Raw genomic sequence first — 8768 nt, forward strand, 5'->3', positions numbered from 1 at the left:
CATTCAAGTCACTGCAGGGATATCCGGCTTTATTTCGGGTCAGTGCATCGCAGTGTCCATTCCACTTGAGGCCGCAAATTCAGGGTCCCTCTCACATACCTAGAGCTGAGAGAAGCCTCCTCTTGAGGTGCTTGTGGTGAGGTGGTATTCCTCTGGAGTCGAAGCCAGGGACTAACCTCTCATCTAGAGTTGATTTTTGGTCCACGGAGCTCTTTCGTGTTGCTACAGTGACCTCAGGATCCCTCTAGCCTTGAAACAGTGTTCTTGGGGTTTCTCTGGAGTGCCACCAAGGAAATCAAGGCTCCTTTCATGTGTGATGTGCAACACGGAATTGCTCTGCACGCAGTGCAGGGGAATCGGGCCTCATCTCGCGGCGAGGGGGAAGTCTCATGGTTTTTCTCGAGTTGCGGCGGGAACCTGGGGTATATTCTCGAGTTACGACGGGGATGGCCCTTCCACCGACGTGTTTGTTCAGCGACGGCAGGACTCCTGCCTAGTTGCGAGGGACAACTCGGGATTCTCCTCGAGGCTTGGCAGGGCAATTGGGACGCCTCTCCAGCTGAGGCGGGAGACCAAGGGTCCCTTTCCACGTGCACAGGAATCCTGGGACTCCTATCAAGTTTCACGAGGAGTCAGGCATCGTCTCCTTTGGAGGCACTGATCTCTGCGTACCTTTGAAGTTTTCAAAGGATGTGAGGCCTCCGGTCGCGATGAGGTGGGGAAGTAGGTCATTCTCTGTGGTCTCCACAGGGGATTCAGACATCCTTTCGTCTTGGGAGATGCAAGACGAGCCTGCATTCAAGTCACTGCAGGGATATCCGGCCTTATTTCGAGTCAGGGCATCGCGGTGTCCATTCCACTTGAGGCCGCAAACTCAGGGTCCCTCTCACATACCTAGAGCTGAGAGAAGCCTCCTCTTGAGGTGCTTGTGGTAAGGTGGTATTCCTCTGGAGTCGATGCCAGGGACTAACCTCTCATCTCGAGTTGATTTTTGGTCTATGGAGCTCTTTCGTGTTGCTACAGTGACCTCAGCATCCCTCTGGCCTTGAAACATTGTTCTTGGGGTTTCTCTGGAGTGCCATCAAGGAAATCAAGGCTCCTTTCATGTGTGATGTGCAACACGGAATTGCTCTGCACGCAGTGCAGGGGAATCGGGCCTCATCTCGCGGTGAGGGGGAAGTCTCATGGTTTTTCTCGAGTTGCGGCGGGAACCTGGGGTATATTCCCGAGTTACGACGGGGATGGCTCTTACACCCAAGTGTTTCTTCAGAGACTGCAGGACTCCTGCCTAGTTGATAGGGACAACTCGGGATTCTCCTCGAGGCTTGGCAGGGCAATTGGGACGCCTCTCCAACTGAGGCGGGAGACCAAGGGTCCCTTTCCACGTGCCACAGGAATCCTGGGACTCCTATCAAGTTTCACGAGGAGTCAGGCATCGTCTCCTTTGGAGGCACTGATCTCAGCGTGCCTCTGGAGTTTTCAAAGGATGTGAGGCCTCCGGTCGCGATGAGGTGGGGAACTACATCTTTCTCTGTGGTCTCCACAGGGGATTCAGACATCCTTTCGTCTTGGGAGATGGAAGACGAGCCTGCATTCAAGTCACTGCAGGGATATCCGGCTTTATTTCGAGTCAGGGCATCGCAGTGTCCATTCCACTTGAGGCCGCAAACTTAGGGTCCCTCTCACATACCTAGAGCTGGGAGAAGCCTCCTCTTGAGGTGCTTGTGGTGAGGTGGTATTCCTCTGGAGTCGGAGCCAGGGACTAACCTCTCATCTCGAGTTGATTTGTGGTCCACGGAGCTCTTTCGTGTTGCTACAGTGACCTCAGGAGCCCTCTAGCCTTGAAACAGTGTTCTTGGGGTTTCTCTGGAGTGCCACCAAGGAAATCAAGGCTTCTTTCATGTGTGATGTGCAACACGGAATTGCTCTGCACGCAGTGCAGGGGAATCGGGCCTCATATCACGGGGAGTGGGAAGTCTCATGGTTTTTCTCGAGTTGCGGTGGGAACCTGGGGTATATTCTCGAGTTACGACGGGGATGGCCCTTCCACCCTCGTGTTTTTTCAGCAAAGTCAGGACTCCTGCCTAGTTGCGAGGGACAACTCGGGATTCTCCTCGAGGCTTGGCAGGGCAATTGGGACGCTTCTCCAGCTGAGGCGGGAGACCAAGGGTCCCTGTCCACGTGCACAGGAATCCTGGGACTCCTATCAAGTTTCACGAGGAGTCAGGCATCGTCTCCTTTGGAGGCACTGATCTCCGCGTACCTCTGGAGTTTTCAAAGGATGTGAGGCCTCCGGTCGCCATGAGGTGGGGAACTAGGTCTTTCTCTGTGGTCTCCACAGGGGATTCAGACATCCTTTCGTCTTGGGAGATGCAAGACGAGCCTGCATTCAAGTCACTGCAGGGATATCCGGCCTTATTTCGAGTCAGGATATCGCAGTGTCCATTCACTTGAGGCCGCACACTCAGGGTCCCTCTCACATACCTAGAGCTGAGAGAAGCCTCCTCTTGAGGTGCTTGTGGTGAGGTGGTATTCCTCTGGAGTCGAAGCCAGGGACTAACCTCTCATCTCGAGTTGATTTTTGGTCTATGGAGCTCTTTCGTGTTGCTACAGTGACCTCAGCATCCCTCTGGCCTTGAAACATTGTTCTTGGGGTTTCTCTGGAGTGCCATCAAGGAAATCAAGGCTCCTTTCATGTGTGATGTGCAACACGGAATTGCTCTGCACGCAGTGCAGGGGAATCGGCCTCATCTCGTGGCGAGGGGGGAAGTCTCATGGTTTTTCTCGAGTTGCGGCGGGAACCTGGGGTATATTCTCGAGTTACGACGGGGATGGCCCTTCCACCCACTTGTTTGTTCAGCGAAGTCAGGACTACTGCCTAGTTGCGAGGGACAACTCGGGATTCTCCTCGAGGCTTGGCAGGGCAATTGGGACGCCTCTCCAGCTGAGGCGGGAGACCAAGGGTCGCTTTCCACGTGCCACAGGAATCCTGGGACTCCTATCAAGTTTCCCGAGGAGTCAGGCATCGTCTCCTTTGGAGGCACTGATCTCCGCGTACCTCTGGAGTTTTCAAAGGATGTGAGGCCTCCGGTCGCGATGAGGTGGGGAACTAGGTCTTTCTCTGTGGTCTCCACAGGGGATTCAGACATCCTTTCGTCTTGGGAGATGCAAGACGAGCCTGCATTCAAGTCACTGCAGGGATATCCGGCTTTATTTCGGGTCAGTGCATCGCAGTGTCCATTCCACTTGAGGCCGCAAATTCAGGGTCCCCTCTCACATACCTAGAGCTGAGAGAAGCCTCCTCTTGAGGTGCTTGTGGTGAGGTGGTATTCCTCTGGAGTCGAAGCCAGGGACTAACCTCTCATCTAGAGTTGATTTTTGGTCCACGGAGCTCTTTCGTGTTGCTACAGTGACCTCAGGGATCCCTCTAGCCTTGAAACAGTGTTCTTGGGGTTTCTCTGGAGTGCCACCAAGGAAATCAAGGCTCCTTTCATGTGTGATGTGCAACACGGATTGCTCTGCACGCAGTGCAGGGGAATCGGGCCTCATCTCGCGGCGAGGGGGAAGTCTCTTGGTTTTTCTCGAGTTGCGGCGGGAACCTGGGGTATATTCTCGAGTTACGACGGGGATGGCCCTTCCACCCACGTGTTTGTTCAGCGACGGCAGGACTCCTGCCTAGTTGCGAGGGACAACTCGGGATTCTCCCTCGAGGCTTGGCAGGGCAATTGGGACGCCTCTCCAGCTGAGGCGGGAGACCAAGGGTCCCTTTCCACGTGCACAGGAATCCTGGGACTCCTATCAAGTTTCACGAGGAGTCAGGCATCGTCTCCTTTGGAGGCACTGATCTCTGCGTACCTTTGAAGTTTTCAAAGGATGTGAGGCCTCCGTTCGCGATGAGGTGGGGAACTAGGTCTTTCTCTGTGGTCTCCACAGGGGATTCAGACATCCTTTCGTCTTGGGAGATGCAAGACGAGCCTGCATTCAAGTCACTGCAGGGATATCCGGCCTTATTTCGAGTCAGGGCATCGCGGTGTCCATTCCACTTGAGGCCGCAAACTCAGGGTCCCCCTCACATACCTAGAGCTGAGAGAAGCCTCCTCTTGAGGTGCTTGTGGTAAGGTGGTATTCCTCTGGAGTCGATGCCAGGGACTAACCTCTCATCTCGAGTTGATTTTTGGTCTATGGAGCTCTTTCGTGTTGCTACAGTGACCTCAGCATCCGCCTGGCCTTGAAACATTGTTCTTGGCGTTTCTCTGGAGTGCCATCAAGGAAATCAAGGCTCCTTTCATGTGTGATGTGCAACACGGAATTGCTCTGCACGCAGTGCAGGGGAATCGGGCCTCATCTCGTGGCGAGGGGGAAGTCTCATGGTTTTTCTCGAGTTGCGGCGGGAACCTGGGGTATATTCTCGAGTTACGACGGGGATGGCCCCTTCCACCCACTTGTTTGTTCAGCGACGTCAGGACTACTGCCTAGTTGCGAGGGACAACTCGGGATTCTCCTCGAGGCTTGGCAGGGCAATTGGGACGCCTCTCCAGCTGAGGCGCTAGACCAAGGGTCGCTTTCCACGTGCCACAGGAATCCTGGGACTCCTATCAAGTTTCCCGAGGAGTCAGGCATCCGTCTCCTTTGGAGGCACTGATCTCCGCGTACCTCTGGAGTTTTCAAAGGATGTGAGGCCTCCGGTCGCGATGAGGTGGGGAACTAGGTCTTTCTCTGTGGTCTCCACAGGGGATTCAGACATCCTTTCGTCTTGGGAGATGCAAGACGAGCCTGCATTCAGTCACTGCAGGGATATCCGGCTTTATTTTGGGTCAGTGCATCGCAGTGTCCATTCCACTTGAGGCCGCAAATTCAGGGTCCCTCTCACATACCTAGAGCTGAGAGAAGCCTCCTCTTGAGGTGCTTGTGGTGAGGTGGTATTCCTCTGGAGTCGAAGCCAGGGACTAACCTCTCATCTAGAGTTGATTTTTGGTCCACGGAGCTCTTTCGTGTTGCTACAGTGACCTCAGGATCCCTCTAGCCTTGAAACAGTGTTCTTGGGGTTTCTCTGGAGTGCCACCAAGGAAATCAAGGCTCCTTTCATGTGTGATGTGCAACACGGAATTGCTCTGCACGCAGTGCAGGGGAATCGGGCCTCATCTCGCGGCGAGGGGGAAGTCTCATGGTTTTTCTCGAGTTGCGGCGGGAACCTGGGGTATATTCTCGAGTTACGACGGGGATGGCCCTTCCACCGACGTGTTTGTTCAGCGACGGCAGGACTCCTGCCTAGTTGCGAGGGACAACTCGGGATTCTCCTCGAGGCTTGGCAGGGCAATTGGGACGCCTCTCCAGCTGAGGCGGGAGACCAAGGGTCCCTTTCCACGTGCACAGGTATTCTGGGACTCCTGTCAAGTTTCACGATTAGTCAGGCATCGTGTCCTTTGGAGGCAATGATCTCCGCGTACCTCTGGAGTTTTCAAAGGATGTGATGCCTCCGGTCGTGATGAGGTGGTGAACTAGGTCTTTCTCTGTGGTCTCCACAGGGGATTCAGACATCCTTTCATCTTGGGAGATGCAAGACGAGCCTGCATTCAAGTCACTTCAGGGATATCCCGCCTTATTTCGCGTCAGTGCATCGCAGTGTCCATTCCATTTGAGGCCGCAAACTCAGGGTCCCTCTCACATACGTAGAGCTGAGAGAAGCCTCCTCTTGAGGTGCTTGTGGTAAGGTGGTATTCCTCTGGAGTCGAAGTTAGGGACTAACCTCTCATCTCGAGTTGATTTTTGGTCCACGGAGCTCTTTCGTGTTGTTACAGTGACCTCAGGATCCCTCTAGCCTTGAAACAGTGTTCTTGGGGTTTCTCTGGAGTGCCATCAAGGAAATCAAGGCTCCTTTCATGTGTGATGTGCAACACGGAATTGCTCTGCACGCAGTGCAGGGGAATCGGGCCTCATCTCGCGGCGAGGGGGAAGTCTCATGGTTTTTCTCGAGTTGTGGCGGGAACCTGGGGTATATTCTCGAGTTACGATGGGGATGGCCCTTCCACCCACGTGTTTGTTCAGCGACGGCAGGACTCCTGCCTAGTTGATAGGGACAACTCGTGATTCTCCTCGAGGCTTGGCAGGGCAATTGGGACGCCTCTCCAACTGAGGCGGGAGACCAAGGGTCCCTTTCCACGTGCCACAGGAATCCTGGGACTCCTATCAAGTTTCACGAGGAGTCAGGCATCGTCTCCTTTGGAGGCACTGATCTCCGCGTACCTCTGGAGTTTTCAAAGGATGTGAGGCCTCCGGTCGCGATGAGGTGGGGAACTACATCTTTCTCTGTGGTCTCCACAGGGGATTCAGACATCCTTTCGTCTTGGGAGATGGAAGACGAGCCTGCATTCAAGTCACTGCAGGGATAACCGGCTTTATTTCGAGTCAGGGCATCGCAGTGTCCATTCCACTAGAGGCCGCAAACTTAGGGTCCCTCTCACATACCTAGAGCTGAGAGAAGCCTCCTCTTGAGGTGCTTGTGGTGAGGTGGTATTCCTCTGGAGTCGAAGCCAGGGACTAACCTCTCATCTCGAGTTGATTTGTGGTCCACGGAGCTCTTTCGTGTTGCTACAGTGACCTCAGGAGCCCTCTAGCCGTGAAACAGTGTTGTTGGGGTTTCTCTGGAGTGCCACCAAGGAAATCAAGGCTTCTTTCATGTGTGATGTGCAACACGGAATTGCTCTGCACGCAGTGCAGGGGAATCGGGCCTCATATCGCGGGGAGTGGGAAGTCTCATGGTTTTTCTCGAGTTGCGGTGGAAACCTGGGATATATTCTCGAGTTACGACGGGGATGGCCCTTCCACCCTCGTGTTTGTTCAGCAAAGTCAGGACTCCTGCCTAGTTGCGAGGGACAACTCGGGATTCTCCTCGACGCTTGGCAGGGCAATTGGGACGCCTCTCCAGCTGAGGCGGGAGACCAAGTGTCCCATTCCACGTGCACAGGTATTCTGGGACTCCTATCAAGTTTCACGAGGAGTCAGGCATCGTCTCCTTTGGAGGCACTGATCTCCGCGTACCTCTGAAGTTTTCAAAGTATGTGAGGCCTCCGATCGCGATGAGGTGGGGAAGTAGGTCATTCTCTGTGGTCTCCACAGGGGATTCAGACATCCTTTCGTCTTGGGAGATGCAAGACGAGCCTGCATTCAAGTCACTGCAGGGATATCCGGCCTTATTTCGAGTCAGGGCATCGCGGTCTCCATTCCACTTGAGGCCGCACACTCAGGGTCCCTCTCACATACCTAGAGCTGAGAGAAGCCTCCTCTTGAGGTGCTTGTGCTGAGGTGGTATTCCTCTGGAGTCGAAGCCAGGGACTAACCTCTCATCTCGAGTTGATTTTTGGTCCACGGAGCTCTTTCGTGTTGCTACAGTGACCTCAGGATCCCTCTAGCCTTGAAACAGTGTTGTTGGGGATTCTCTGGAGTGCCACCAAGGAAATCAAGGCTCCTTTCATGTGTGATGTGCAACACGAAATTGCTCTGCACGCAGTGCAGGGGAATCGGGCCTCATCTCGCGGCGAGGGGGAAGTCTCATGGTTTTTCTCGAGTTGCGGCGGGAACCTGGGGTATATTCTCGAGTTACGACGGGGATGGCCCTTCCACCCACGTGTTTGTTCAGCGACGGCAGGACTCCTGCCTAGTTGCAAGGGACAACTCGGGATTCTCCTCGAGGCTTGGCAGGGCAATTGGGACGCCTCTCCAGCTGAGGCGGGAGACCAAGGGTCCCTTTCCACGTGCACAGGAATCCTGGGACTCCTATCAAGTTTCACGAGGAGTCAGGCATCGTCTCCTTTGGAGTCACTGATCTCTGTGTACCTTTGAAGTTTTCAAAGGATGTGAGGCCTCCGATCGCGATGAGGTGGGGAAGTAGGTCATTCTCTGTGGTCTCCACAGGGGATTCAGACATCCTTTCGTCTTGGGAGATGCAAGACGAGCCTGCATTCAAGTCACTGCAGGGATATCCGGCCTTATTTAGCGTCAGGGCATCGCGGTGTCTATTCCACTTGAGGCCGCAAACTCAGGGTCCCTCTCACATACCTAGAGCTGTGAGAAGCCTCCTCTTGAGGTGCTTGTGGTAAGGTGGTATTCCTCTGGAGTCGAAGCCAGGGACTCACCTCTCATCTCGAGTTGATTTTTGGTCTATGGAGCTCTTTCGTGTTGCTACAGTGACCTCAGGATCCCTCTGGCCTTGAAACAGTGTTCTTGGGGTTTCTCTGGAGTGCCATCAAGGAAATCAAGGCTCCTTTCATGTGTGATGTGCAACACGGAATTACTCTGCACGCAGTGCAGGGGAATCGGGCCTCATCTCGCGGCGAGGGGGAAGTCTCATGGTTTTTCTCGAGTTGCGGCGGGAACCTGGGGTATATTCTCGAGTTACGACGGGGATGGCCCTTCCACCCACTTCTTTGTTCAGCGACGTCAGGACTCCTGCCTAGTTGCGAGGGACAACTCGGGATTCTCCTCGAGGCTTGGCAGGGCAATTGGGACGCCTCTCCAGCTGAGGCGGGAGACCAAGGGTCGCTTTCCACGTGCCACAGGAATCCTGGGACTCCTATCAAGTTTCACGAGGAGTCAGGCATCGTCTCCTTTGGAGGCACTGATCTCCGCGTACCTCTGGAGTTTTCAAAGGATGTGAGGCCTCCGGTCGCGATGAGGTGGGGAACTAGGTCTTTCTCTGTGGTCTCCACAGGGGATTCAGACATCCTTTCATCTTGGGAGATGCAAGACGAGCCTGCATTCAAGTCACTGCA

This window comes from Cervus elaphus, chromosome 1 (genome assembly GCF_910594005.1).
Source record: "Cervus elaphus chromosome 1, mCerEla1.1, whole genome shotgun sequence".
Taxonomy (NCBI): Eukaryota; Metazoa; Chordata; class Mammalia; order Artiodactyla; family Cervidae; genus Cervus; species Cervus elaphus.